This window comes from Papaver somniferum, unplaced genomic scaffold, assembly GCF_003573695.1.
Source record: "Papaver somniferum cultivar HN1 unplaced genomic scaffold, ASM357369v1 unplaced-scaffold_132, whole genome shotgun sequence".
In the NCBI taxonomy this organism is placed as follows: Eukaryota; Viridiplantae; Streptophyta; class Magnoliopsida; order Ranunculales; family Papaveraceae; genus Papaver; species Papaver somniferum.
The window spans coordinates 6,716,515-6,731,587 of NW_020622381.1; positions in this window are offsets into that span (position 1 = coordinate 6,716,515).

The following is a 15,073-nucleotide window of genomic DNA, read 5'->3' on the forward strand; positions in this document are numbered from 1 at the left end:
GAAATATTAGCTTGAATCTAATTAGGTTTTCATCTAACGGTGAATATTGAATGCTTTGTTATTAATCTAACATTGATTGCAAACCCTGATTTGAAAGTGTATATAAGGGAGAACTCTAGCAACTAAGAAACCTAATCCCCACACATTCTGTGTGATACTAGTTGTGCTAAGCTAGAGTCGATTCTCCTTTAACCTTTGGTTTCTTCTTCTAAACCAGGTTAACGAGTTAAAGGCTTCATTGGGATTGTGAAGCCAGACCGATACTATTTTTCTTGTAGTTGTGTGATCTGATCTTGTTGTTTCTATCGTTACGAGTACAATTGAAATAACTGGCTCGAGATTTTATATCTCCGATAGGCAAGATAGAAAAGTAATCACAGAAAAACTTCGTCTCATCGTTTGTGATTCCACAATATCTTTTTTCGCTGCGTCGATTAAGATTATCGTTAGGTGATTGATAATACTAAGCTGTTCTTCGGGAATATAAGTCTGGTATTATTGATTGGTTCCTGTTCACCTTGATTTATCAAAAGACGGAATAAAACTCGTAGGTATATTCTTGGGAGATAGATTTATCTATTACCGTAGACTTTTCTGAGTGATACAGATTTGTTTATTAAAGTCTTCGACTTTGGGTCGTAGCGACTCTTAGTTGTGGGTGAGATCAGCTAAGGGAATCAAGTGCGCAGTATCTTGCTGGGATCAGAGGCGTATGAGCATCACTGTACCTTGGATCAGTGTGAGATTGATTGGGGTTCAACTACAGTCCAGACCGAAGTTAGTTTGGAGTAGGCTAGTGTCTGTAAGGGATTAATACAGTGTGTGTTCAATCTGTCCTAGGTCCCGGGGTTTTTCTGCATTTACGGTTTCCTCGTTAACAAAATTATGGTGTCTGTGTTATTTCTATTCCGCATTATATTTGTTATATAGTTGAAATATCACAGGTTGCGCGTTGTTCAATCAATTAGAATATCCGACCTTTTTGTTGTTGATTTAAATTGATTGACACTTGGATACTGGTCTTTGGTACCATCCAAGTTATCTTATTTTGATAAAGACTCGCAGATTTCTATTTGCTTGAGTAAAGATCAAATCGAGAGATTGAGATATAAACTCTTTGATATACTTTTCGTTGATTGAGTCTAACTGTCTAGTTGATTCTCATAAAAGTATATTGGAGTTTGTCCATATATATTGCTAAGAGAAATATTGGGTGTGGTTGTTAGACCCCCGTTTTTTTAATTGGTATCAGAGCTGGCAAATACGTTCAAGACCTTACAAGTCTGTGTTTGTAGCGATTTGATTATGGACGAATCTATCTCTAATAATTTACCAGTTCAGAAATTACCAGATGTTTCTAAAAGCTTGGATTCACCTGAGAGAACTGTCACATCTAAGTCAATATCTAAACATTCTCTTGATGTAAAAACTGTTGATTGAGAAACTCTCCTAGAAGAACAGTTGGATGAACTTTCTGATGAAGGTGATTCAGATATTGATAGAGATGTTGATGAGGAAGTCTCAGATGTTAAGTTTATGGATTCGTGGAATATGAAGAAAATTACAACTTCTCATGTCTCACCTCTTCTGACTCCTCTCTGTCGAGAAAAAAAGAAGTTGAGAAGATGTTACGCAGGTGTTTATTTTTCGAATCGTTCTGACGAATCGATCCTCAAGGATTCTGAGGAAAACCTACGTATGAAGTCACTTGAATGTGATAATCTTTATCAAAAATACTTCTTGTTGGAAGAGAAACTTGCAGAATCTGAAGCAAGATATGAATCTCAACAAAAATGTTTTGATGACAAAGAACTTAGTCTTCTTGCCAAAAACAAATCTTGGGAGACTGACCTTGCAGCTGCTCATGATAAAGTGAAATCACTTGAAGAGAGTCTGAGAAGATTCAATTCTAGCTCTACAAAATTGTCTTCTATGATTGGAGCATGCAAAGAACATCGTGATACACGTGGTCTGGGCTATAAAGGAATAGACGCTCCAAAAACTGGTTAGATCAACTTTGTTAAGGATATTGATAATTCTTCATGTGAAAAATCTTTCGCAGCTGGTAATGCACCTAAAAACAAGGAGCCTACTTCTTCAAAATCTACTCACACGAGAACGGTTAAGAATAAATCCTTTAACTGCTATTTCTGCGGAAAGAAAGGAAATTCTGAGCGAAGATGTCGGTTTCGTTTAAGGAATGAAAAACTTCACAACATGCTTGCATGGATGTCTAAAGAAGTTATCAAACCGCTCTCTCACATTATTGGAGTAAAAGGCACTTTCGACAATCAAGAAAACTACTATGATAAGTCTTTTCTTAATTGTGCTTTTGAAACAAAGAGTGGTAGAAGGGAGAATGGTCAAGAAGTAACTGACTTCTTAAATAACTCTGAAAAGAGGAAAATACATAGGAGAAAGAAAGAAAAGTCAAGGTTCTTGTCTTTCCCTGGAGAAGGCCGCAATTCCAAGAATTCAGCCCCAGATTGCTTACATATCAATAATCGAGTCTCAGAACTAAAGGTAAGCATAAACAGACTCAAACAAGGCATCAAAAAATCATGGAAGGAGATTGACTCAGGTACTCCTAGTTCCTCTTTTAATAAAACTCCTTCAATTATGTCATGTGATTTGTTTCTAAATCCTTCTGAAGGAGAAAAAGAAGAGGTCAAAATTGATGAGCAAAATGCTCATCCTAATACACCATGACTGCCCAATACAACATCCCTCTTTTAATTTAAGAAGGATTCTCATTGTTCTCAAGAAGTGTGTCTTGAGAAGTACGGTCGAGGTTGTATTTTTTGTCTTCTTGTTCTTTTTTGATCTTTAAATTCTGTTGAGCTTCGCTCCAGTTTCTCTCTTGTAGATGATCATGATCTTTTGTCCTTGAGATTTTTTTTGTTTGCATGTACTTCCTCTAAATAGTTGTTCAACTATTTGTCATGACCTTCAAACTCCTTTTTTTTTTTGGTCACATCTTAAGGACGTGACCACCAGTGCACGAACTTCTGACCCACACGAACGTGTACACGTTTCCTAGGGTTTTCCATGGAACGTATTTATATACTTGGGTGTCATCCCATGTTACACTATTCTGAAAAGTCAAAGGGTTTTACCAATTTGTTGTGCACAATGAATGGAGGAAGCGAAGATAATGAAGTCAATAAATGGAAGACTATCGAGTTTCATGAGAATCCTGTTTTCATAACATGTCTTCATGCCATTGATCATGAAAACAAACTACTAGTTCAAATATCATCACAACTGGTAGGAAATCTTCTTCAAGATTTTGAAGTTGTACGTGAACAACTCGGAATTGCAACAAGGAATCTTGAGTTTTTGAAAAACGAACTGAAGAAAGCATCTGATGAGCTCGTCTATGTTCAATCTCTGGTTTCTAAACAGATCTAGTGTTTTTCAGATCATGTTCTCTATAGGAGTTTGTTTGCCTAGTAAATCTTCTATTTTTTCTTGTTTCGTTTAGAAGAATAACTAGAGGTTGGAATAGCCATTATTGTGTTTACAATAGCTATGTCCAACGTTTTCATCTTCATGTTTTTATATTTATTGTTTTAAATTCTAAACTGGTTTGGAAGATGATTTTTGCAGTATTAATCTTTATGGTTTTATGTATTGCAATATTGTTATGGGATATGTGTGTTTGCGTTCGTGAACTTGATTGTCCCATATCTTGTCAAAAGTAAAGTCGTTCATGAATTGATATGCATGTATTGATAAAGGAATGAATGGACTTTTGACAAATACAAAAGTTAAGCCTATATTGTCAATTATTGATGGAAGATAGGTTAAAATATTTTGTTTGCAAGGATTATGTCTATTAAATATCGTTATGCAAATAGTGATGAAAAATAGAATGAATCCTTGTGTATTCCGCAGTAATTGATCTTCCCTGATCCATAGTTTATGTAATACTGTGAGGCTCTGTAAAGTGTCTTATGTTGAGCATTAAACAACCAAGTTGATTATTTTTGATTAGCTATGGTGTTGTTCCGTGAGGTACTTTATGTCGAGCATTTTCAACTAAATTAATCATCTTGTTTGGTTATTTAGTTATGACTCCATAAGTCTTCTTATGTTTGAGCGTTCATGACTGGGTTGATTGTTTTCATGATTAACTTAGTCATTGCTCCATAGACTCTCTTATGTGAGTATGACCAATTAAATTTATTACTTTGTGGTTAATTTGATTGTGTATTTCGATTAGATTAATTATGGGTTTACTTATGATTAATCTAATTGAGCTCTCTTAAGTCTCCATAAGTTCACTTGTGTTGAGCATTTTCGGTTAAATTAATCATGAACTTCTTGTGGTTAATTTAATACTTTGGATTAAAATTCATACTTGTATGTGATTTGTTATGCCCAAAGAAATCCTTCTTTTCTCTTTCGAAATTAAGGTCGCTCTTGTTGTTCCCTTGGGAATGACATATTATGGGGGAGAGTTCTTTTTGAACTTGCGCTTAATTGCCAAATCTTTGTGGGGAGTGCGGCTGTGGAATATTATAGGGGTTATCTTGTATCTTTAAACTCCTTGATGAATGCATTTAGCTTCGGCTTTATGATTGCATCTAAATAAGATGATGTGTGTTCTTTCTTTTGGTCATGAAATGTCTCTTTCAGAAATTTCATTAGGATCCCGTTCTTGTACCTTTGCCAATTTTATTGACAAAAAGGGGGAGAATTAATATGTAGTTCACACTACAAATACATATGGTTTTCGGATCATTATGTAAGGGGGATTGGTTTCCATGTGAGATGGAGTATTGACTAAGGGGGAGTGATACATATCATCATAGTATTGTTGTTGAAGTTGTGATACGATTGAACTTTGACCCTGTATAATGATACTATGACATTGTATAACAATGATTGAGAACTATTGTTTTCTTGTTGTTATAGCTACGGATTTTCAACAACGATGATGCTAACCTTACAACCTTTGGGATCATTGGAGTACTTGGAAGTGACGAAGATTTCAAGTAATGTTGAAGATTAGGCATGTGGAATAGGAGCTACAAAAGTTAATTTATTTATTTTTTGTATTCCATATGTATTAATAGTTTTGCCACTAAAATTGACAAAGGGGGAGACTGTTAGAGAATTGCTCGGTCGAACTCGCATGCGTTGCTATCTCAAGCATGTTTGTCAATATTAATGATCAAAACTATAAGTCTTGATTTCTATCCTACATAGCTAAAGGTCTTGGGTTAGGATAGAAACTGTAGTTGAGCTCAAGACTCCATGGCAATCATCATACAAGACGAAGGTCTACTCAAGGAACTGGTGGATCTTCATCGACTAAAAGGTATGTGGAGACTTGAACTTATTTGTCACTCAAAAGTCTATTTACTCTATCTCCTACTCTTGAGACAAAAATCGTTTTGATATATAGACTTTCATTATACACATTTGCTATTTTGAGCCGAGTTTATCTCGCCTATCTGTTTCTCGAAATATGTGTTGGTAAGCTTTCGCTTTAGGCGTATTCATCTTTACCTAGTGACGAAAGTCATGTTATGTTTCAATCACTTTGAAAATTTCTCTGACGAAAAATGGTCTGTGAATAACGACTATATCCTTCCTCTGAGAATGTTTCAATGATTGAAATGAGAGTTTAGATTATATAACCATTGGTAGGATATAAGCATTGTTGTGGAAACACATATATGTATAAGTCCTTATTCCTTGAACCAAAGTTTGCGAAAGATCAAGAGAAATGGAAGTGGCGTGAGCCAAGTCCGCGAACTGGCGGAACTTCTCGGCCCGAGATTTTCTGCTGGAGTTCGTGTACTCCTTCCATGAGCTTAAGTCCGCGAACCTAGTCCGCGAACTTGAGCAGGTTATATCTAAAGTCGGTTGTTCTTGAACTAATGTCTAAATAAACTAAGGAATGCTTTTGCAAACCATGGCTATAAAGTTCATGAACCGATTCGAGTGAATCAAACCGATCTTGCTTCAATTGTATCTTGTGTAGTTACATAAGATTTCCTTGCAACTAAACAACTCTCTGACTAGTTCATTTGTGTCATTTGAACTAATTATGGTGAAGAAGAATAAGGTTGATATGAGAGTAATCATATGGCTAACCATTTGGTTGACTTGTTGAACCAACAAGTGTTAATGTTTGGGTACGGTTCATAAACTCAAAATTGGACATTTCATTTGTGTATGACAGGCTAAGTTTTCGATCTAACGGTTGAGAAATATTAGATTGAATCTAATCAGGTTTTCATCTAACGATGAATATTGAATGCTTTGTTACTAAGCTAATATTGATTGCAAATCCTGATTTGAAAGTGTATATAAGGGAGAACTCTAGCAACTGGGAAACCTAATCCCCACACATTCTGTGTGATACTAGTTGTGCAAATCTAGAGTCGATTCTCCTTTAACCTTTGGTTTCTTCTTCTAAACCAGGTTAACGACTTAAAGGCTTCATTGGGATTGTGAAGCCAGACCGATACTACTTTTCTTGTAGTTGTGTGATCTGATCTTGTTGTAACTATTGTTACGAGTATAATTAAAATAATTGGCTCGAGATTTTATATCTGCGATAGGAAAGATAGAAAAGTAATCATAAACAAACTTCGTATCGTCGTTTGTGATTCCACAATATCTTTTTGCGCTGCGTCGATTAAGATTATTGTGAGGTGATTGATAATACTAAGTTGTTGTTTGGGAATATAAGTCTGGTATTATTGATTGGTTCATGTTCACCTTGATTTATCAAAAGACGGAATAAAACTCGTAGGTATATTCGTGGGAGACCGATTAATCTATTACCGTATACTTTTCTGTGTGATACAGATTTGTTTATTAAAGTCTTCGACTTTGGGTCGTAGCAACTCTTAGTTGTGGGTGAGATCAGCTAAGGGAATGAAGTGCGCGGTATCCTGCTGGGATCATAGGCGTAGGAGCATAACTGTACCTTGGATCAGTGTGAGATTGATTGGGGTTCAACTACAGTCCAGACCGAAGTTAGTTTGGAGTAGGCTAGTGTCTGTAGCGGCTTAATACAATGTGTGTTCAATCTGGATTAGGTCCCGGGATTTTTCTGCATTTTCGGTTTCCTCGTTAACCAAATTCTGGTATCTGTGTTATTTCTATTCCGCATTATATTTGTTTATATAATTGAAATATCACAGGTTGTGCGTTGTTCAATCAATTAGAATATACGACCTTTTGGTTGTTGATTTAAATTGATTGACACTTGGATATTGGTCTTTGGTACCATCCAAGTTATCTCTCTTTAATAAAGACTCGCAGATTTCTATTTGTTTGAGTAAAGATAAAATCGAGAGATTGAGAGATAAACTCTTTGATATACTTTTCATTGATTGAGTCTAACTGTCTAGTTGATTCTCATAAACGTATATTGGAGTTTGTCCATACAGATTGCTAAGTGAAATATTGGGTGTGGTTGTTAGACCCCTTCACTCGGAAAACTAGAGTTTAACTAAATCAGGAAACATAGAGTTTAACCAAAATAGGAAACCTCTAGCTATACCAAAATCAGGAAACACCTAGACAATTCTAGAACACTCTAGAACCTTCCTAAAACATCGAAAACTTCTAACAATTCTCCACCTTGCCAGTGTTTTCCCCAAACTGTGTTGATCTTCAAAACAAGTTAACCGTAGCCTCAAATTCCCCTAGGGACTCAACAACGAGCAGTATTGATCAAGCTGAGACATCTCTCAAACTTTTCCTTCGGAACGAATTTCGTCAATATGTATGCTGGATTATCTTCAGTATCAACCTTCAATAGTTGTACTTATCCGTTATCAACCACTTATCGAACCTTATGATAACGAACATCAATATACTTGGTGCGTGCATGATAAACTTGGTTCTTAGCTAAATGAATAGCACTTTGACTATAACAGACTACAACAACACTCCGTTGTATAATCCCCAAGTCTTTAACTAAACCACGAAGACATAACGCTTCCTTAACAGCCTCCGTCATAGCAATATACTCTGCCTCCGTTGTAAAAAAAGCTACGATTGATTATAACATAGACCTCCAACTGATAGGTCCTACACTCAATGTAAAAAAATACCCCGAAGTAGAACAACACTTATCTCTATCACCCACATAATCAGAATCAAAAAATCTACAGACCTTCAAATTTTGCTCATTCTAAAACACGAAACCAATATCCAAGGTCCCATTAAGATATCTCAATATTCCCTTCACCGCATACCAATGTGGTCCCCCAGGGTTAGCCATATAACGACTAACTAAACCAATTTCTTATGAAATATCTGGACGAGTACAAACCATAGCATACATCAAAGAACCTACCGCATTAGCATAGGGAACCTTTGACATAAACTCCTTCTCCTCAGTTGTAGTAGGACACAACTGTTTTGATAACTTAACTGTAGGCGGTATTGGAACACTAATAGCTTTGGAGTTATGCGTTCCAAAGCGACGAAGAACCTTCTCAAGGTAGGATTTCTGAGTAAGACATAACTTCCCCTTAGATCTATCTCGAGTAATCTCCATACCCAAAATCTTCTTAGCTGGACCCAAATCCTTCATCTCAAACTCTAAACTCAATTGTTTCTTTAAAACAACAATTTCTGACTTGCTCTTTGCAGCTATGAGCATGTCATCCACATAGAGTAAAAGATAAACAAAATTTCCATCTGGAAACTTCTTAAAGTACACACACTGATCGTATTTACTACAAGTACACTTTTGCTGCAACATAAACGTATAAAACCTCTTGTATCATTGTCTGGAAGATTACTTCAAACCATACAATGATTTCTCAAGTCGACACACATAATCTTCCTTATCAGCAACTTCATAACCAATGGGTTGTGACATATAAATGTCTTCCTCCAAATTTTCATGCAAGAATGCTATCTTGATATCTAATTGCTCGAGCTCTATGTCAACCTGCGCCACAAATGCTAAAAGGACTCGGATAGAAGTGTGTTTAACTACCGGAGAGAAAACTTCATTATAATCCACACCTTCACTTTGTGCATATCCCTTAGCCACTAACCTTGCTTTATATCATACATCACTAACGATACCCTTTGAATCTGGAATTCCATCCTTTACCGTATAGACCCACTTGCACCCAATCTTTTTCGACCCTTAGGCAACTTAACAAGTTCCCAAGTGGGATTCTTGTGAAGAGACTTCATCTCCTCATCCATGGCCGTTTTCCACTCAATGGCATGAGTATTACTCATTGCCTCCTCAAAGGTATACGGCTCATCCTAAAAAATAGATAATGTGTAAGACGCATACTCATCAAAAACATAACGGACTGGTGCACGTCTCTCACGTTGAGACGTCAAGGACGGAATATTATCAACTTGTTGTTGTGTAGATTCCTCACTAGGAACCTCAAACTCAATTTCATCTTCTACGGGAGTTTCTTTTTCTTCTTCTATAGTAGATGAACTAGGAACTCTATGCTCCACCTGCATCGAATCATCTTCAACACCGCTACTACTATCACTTTCAATTTGAGAGTCCCAACCTGTGAACTTCTTTGAATCAAGCATCGCTTTCTCATTGAAGGTCACATCACGACTAATTATGTACTTATTCAATTCTAGACACCATAGACGATATCCTTTCACACCTAATGGATAGCTTAAGAAAATTACTTTTTTAGCCCTAACACCCAACTTATCTTCTTTCACATGAAAATAGGCTGGACAACCAAACACCTTCAAATTAGAATAGTTCACAGGATTACCAGTCCATACCTCCACAGGTGACTTACATTGAATATCTCTTGATGGTGATCGATTCACTAAGTATCACGACGTATTAACTGCTTCAGCCCACCAAATCTTGTCTAAACTTGCATTTGACAACATGCACCGTGCTCTCTCAAGTAATGTTCGATTTATTCTCTCCGTTACTCCATTTTTCTGTGGTGTACCCTTGACTATGAAGTTCCTAATGATACCTTGTTCCTCACAAAACTCCTCCAATGGGTCTTCGGTGTATTCACCGCCATTATCGGAACATATCTTCTTGACAACACGACCAAGTTGTTTCTCTACCATGGTCTTCCACTTCTTAAACACCTCGGTGAATTCATTCTTATGCTTCATGGTGTAAAGCCAAACTCTACTCGAAAAGTCATCGATAAAAGTCACAAACCACCTAGCACCTCCCTTAGAAACTGTACGAGAGGGACCCCAAACATACGAATGGATGTAATCTAGCATACCCTGCGTGTGTTGTACATCGGTACCAAAACTGCTCCTACATTACTTCCCGAAGATACAATGTCATAGAAATCAAATCACTCTCTTTAGCTGTTTCCCGTTCATTTAGAGATATAAACTCTTTTGAAGGGTAATCGGGATAACACATGTCGGAGCCTGTCTGTCTAGTTTGAACACAGGGTTCGTCTATATTTGAGATTGAAGAATCTTTCTCTTTAATAGAAGTAGACGAGACAGAACTTTTATTTCTGGTGACGCGTTTATCAGAGATAGTACTCTTGTCCATAGAGTCAGATCGCTTACAAACACAGACTGATAAGGTCTTTAACGTGTTTGCGTGCTCTGATACCAATTGAAAAAGTGGGGGTACAACAACCACACCCAATATTTCGCTTAGCAATCTATATGGACAAACTCCAATATACTTTTAAGAGAATCAACTAGACTCAATCTTAATAAAGTATATCAAAGAGTTATATCTCTCTTTCTTGATTCAATTCTATCTCAAGCAAATAGAAATCTGCGAGTCTAATTGAATACAAGAGAAATCACTTGAACGGTACCAAACTACCAATGTTCAAGTATCAACCAATTTCAATCAACAACCAAAGGTCGGATTTCCAATTGATTGATTCAAACACACAACCTGTGATATTTCAATTATATAACAAAATATAATGCGGAATAGAAATAACACAGACACCAGAATTTTGTTAACGAGGAAATCGCAAATGCAGAAAACCCCGGGACCTAGTCCAGATTGAACACACACTGTATTAAGCCGTTACAGACATTATCCTACTACAAACTAACTTCGGTCTGAACTATAGTTGAACCCCAATCAATCTCACACTGATCCAAGGTACAGTTATGCTCCTACGTCTCTGATCCCAGCAGGATACTATGCACTTGATTCCCTTAGCTGATCTCACCCACAACTAAGAGTTGCTACGACCCAAAGTCGAAGACTTTAATAAACAAATTTGTATCACACATAATAGATAGATCTGTCTCCCATAGAAATACCTACAAGTTTTTGTTCCGTCTTTTGATAAATCAAGGTGAACAGGAACCAATTGATAAACCGGACTTATATTCCCAAGGAACAACCTAGTATTATCAATCACCTCACAATAATCTTAATCGACGCGGCGAAAGAAGATATTGTGGAATCACAAACGATGAGACGAAGATGTTTGTGATTACTTTTATATCTTTCCTATCGGAGATATAAATCTCAAGCCAATCGTTACGATTGTACTCAAAACGATAGAAGATGCAAGATCAGATCACACAACTACGAGAAAGTAGTATCGGTCTGAAAAAGTGGGGGTACAACAACCACACCCAATATTTCGCTTAGCAATCTGTATGGACAAACTCCAATATACTTTCTAGAGAATCAACTAGACAGTCAGACTCAATATAAATAAAAAGTATATCAAAGAGTTTATATCTCAATCTCTCGATTTGATATATACTCAAGCAAATAGAAATCTGTGAGTCTTTATCAAATACTAGAGAGATAACTTGGATGGTACCAAAGAACAATATCCAAGTGTCAATCAATTTAAATCAACAACCAAAATGTCGGATATTCTAATTGATTGAACAACGCACAACCTGTGATATTTCAATTATATAACAAAATATAATGCGGAAAAGAAATTAGACAGACACCAGAATTTTGTTAACGAGGAAACCGCAAATGCAGAAAAACCCCGGGACCCAGTCCAGTTTGAACACACACTGTATTAAGCCGCTACAGACACTAGCCTATTCCAAATTAACTTCGGTCTGGACTGTAGTTGAACCCCAATCAATCTCACATTGATCCAAGGTACAGTTATGCTCCTACGTTTCTGATCCCAGCAGGATGCTACATACTTGATTCCCTTAGCTGATCTCACCCACAACTAAGAGTTGATATGACCAAAAGTCGAAGACTTTAATAAACAAATTTGTATCACACAGAAAAATCTACGTTAATAGATAAATCCGTCTCCCACGAATATACCTACGAGTATTGTTTCGTCTTTTGATAAATCAAGGTGAACATGAACAAATTGATAAACCAGACTTATATTCCCGAAGAACAGCCTAGTATTATCAATCACCTCACAATAATCTTAATCGACGCAACGAAAAAAGATATTGCGGTATCACAAACGATGAGACGAAGTGTTTGTGATTTCTTTTATATCTTGCCTATCGGAGATATCAATATCAAGCCAATTATTACAATTGTACCCATACGATAGAAACAACAAGATCAGATCACACAACTACAAGAAAGTAGTATCGGTCTGCTTTCATAATCCCAATGAAGTCTTTAAGTCGTTAACCTGGTTTAGAACAAGAAACCAAAGGTTAAAGGAGAATGAACTCTAGCTTAGCACAACTAGTATCACACAGAAGGTGTGGGGATTAGGTTTCCCAGTTGCTAGAGTTCTCCCTTATATAGTCTTTCAAATCATGGTTTGCAATCAATGTTAGCTTGGTAACAAAGCATCCAACATTCACCGTTAGATAAAAAACCTGATTAGATTCAAGCTAATATCTTTCAACCGTTAGATCGAAAACTAGCTTGTTACACACAAATGAAACGCACGTTTTTAGGCTTGTGTAACCGTACCCAAACTTGTACATTTGTTGGTTCAACAATAGTCAACCAAATGGTTAGCAATACGATCACTTTCATATCAACCATATTCTTCTTCACCATAACTAGTTCAAGTGACTCAAATGAACTAGTTAGAGAGTTTTTCAATTGTAAGGAAATCTTATGTAATATACAAGACACAATCGAAGCAAAAACGATTTGATTCACTCGAATTGGTTCATGTACTATATAGCCACGGTTTGCAATTTTCATTCCTTAGTTTATATAAGAATAAGTTCACAAACATCGTCTTCAAACTACCATTGTAGAATACCTTCAAGAATCCATATTCAGTAACATACTTGTATCCAAGTGATTCAAGTTCTCCTAACGAAATCAAACTCTTCCTCAAATCTGGAACATGTCTAACCTCTGAAAGTGTTGTGATAACACCATGCGAACGAACCTGTACCGTACCAACTCCAACTGTTTTGCAGGCATTAGAATTGCCCATCATAACAGTATCACCATTCACTTCTCTGTAAGTAGTGAAACAATACTTTGAAGGACACATATGATATGAAGCACCGGAATCAAGCATCCAACCATCATTGAGATAACTCTTTGATCTAACGGTTAACACTTCCTCATCAAAACCACACATTGGGTCTTCTAAAACTTCACTGCCTTCAGCAACCGAAGCAACAATATTCTTCAAATCTGATTTCTCACGTTTCTCATCTCTTTCCTTAAGCTTGAGACAATCAGCCCTAATATGACTTGGTTTACCACAATAATAACACTCAATATCGCTCTTTTTGAAACGATTTTTTGACTTCTTATTACCATTCTTTCCCCTATCAACAAACAAGCCCTCGACTTGTGCTTATTCGCTGAACTCTTGCTTCCTTAACGCCTTAGCTTGTAAAGCAGAGACCACATCATCGAAAAGCAACTTATCTTCATCTTCGTCGTCTTTATCGGTTTTCCCACTCAGCAAATAGTTCACGAAAGCATCATACGATGGATGCAAAGAACATAATAATATCATGGATTTATCCGGATCAGAGATAATGACATTGATATTAGACAAATCAGAACAAATTTTATTAAACTCATTAATATGATCAGTCATAGATTTACCCGAAGACATCCTAAAGGCATGGAGTCTACGCTTCAATTAAAGTTCTGAAGTCAAATCCTTTTGTAAGCAGAGCTTTTATAACTTCTCCCACAACACGTTTGTAGAGGTTTCACTCGAAAATTTATGAGTGGTCTCTCTTGACAAACATAAACGAATGGTTGAACATGCCTCCAAAACAAGGTCATCCCACTTCTCAACGCTCCAATCCTTTGGTAATATTTTTGGCTTGGCCTTGATCGCTTTGATTTGTTTCATACTCACAAGAATATCTTTTACATCAGTTTTCCATGATGTGAAATTATTCTTCCCATTGAATTTGATAATATCAAATCCATGCACCTTCGAAAATCCACTTGATGTAGAACCAAACATCTTCACTTCTAACTATGATCTTCTCCACGCTCACTGCAGCACTTGTTAGGATTAAGACCTTATAATTAACCACCACAAGACACTAGCTCTTTGGATCACGTAGAACTAAAGAAAACAGAAAACAAGATGCACAAAACAAAAACAAAGACACAAGATTTAACGTGGTTCGGCAATATGCCTACGTCCACAAACGGCTACGATATACTCTTATTATAGAACATATTTACAGAGAATTAAACCTTAACGATTGATGAATCAATCAACAAACTATGACCAGCAGAGTGTTATTCACAAACACCAAACTAATTCTCTATGAACAAACGTTCCCTAAAATTCTCTGATTGTGAGAGTTCTTCTCTAAACTGTGTTGTGTGTTTTCCCTAAGACTTGTGCGCCTATTTATATAATTTATAAACTTTTCTTCCAAGTATATGAGTTATACTAGGAAACCTAAAGTTTAACTAAATCAGGAAACGTAGAGTTTAACCAAAATAAGAAACCTCTAGCTATACCAAAATCAGGAAACACCTAGACAATTCTAGAATACTCTAGAACCTTCCTAAAACATCGATAACTTCTAACATTATTGACAACATATTTCAATATTCATTACTAGTGGATTTTCGTGCCATAATGTCACGGGAACGGAGGGATGATGGTGTTATTTCCAATGCCTTCGCAGCTATGATGGTGTTATTTCCAATGCCTTCGCAGCTGTATCGGGT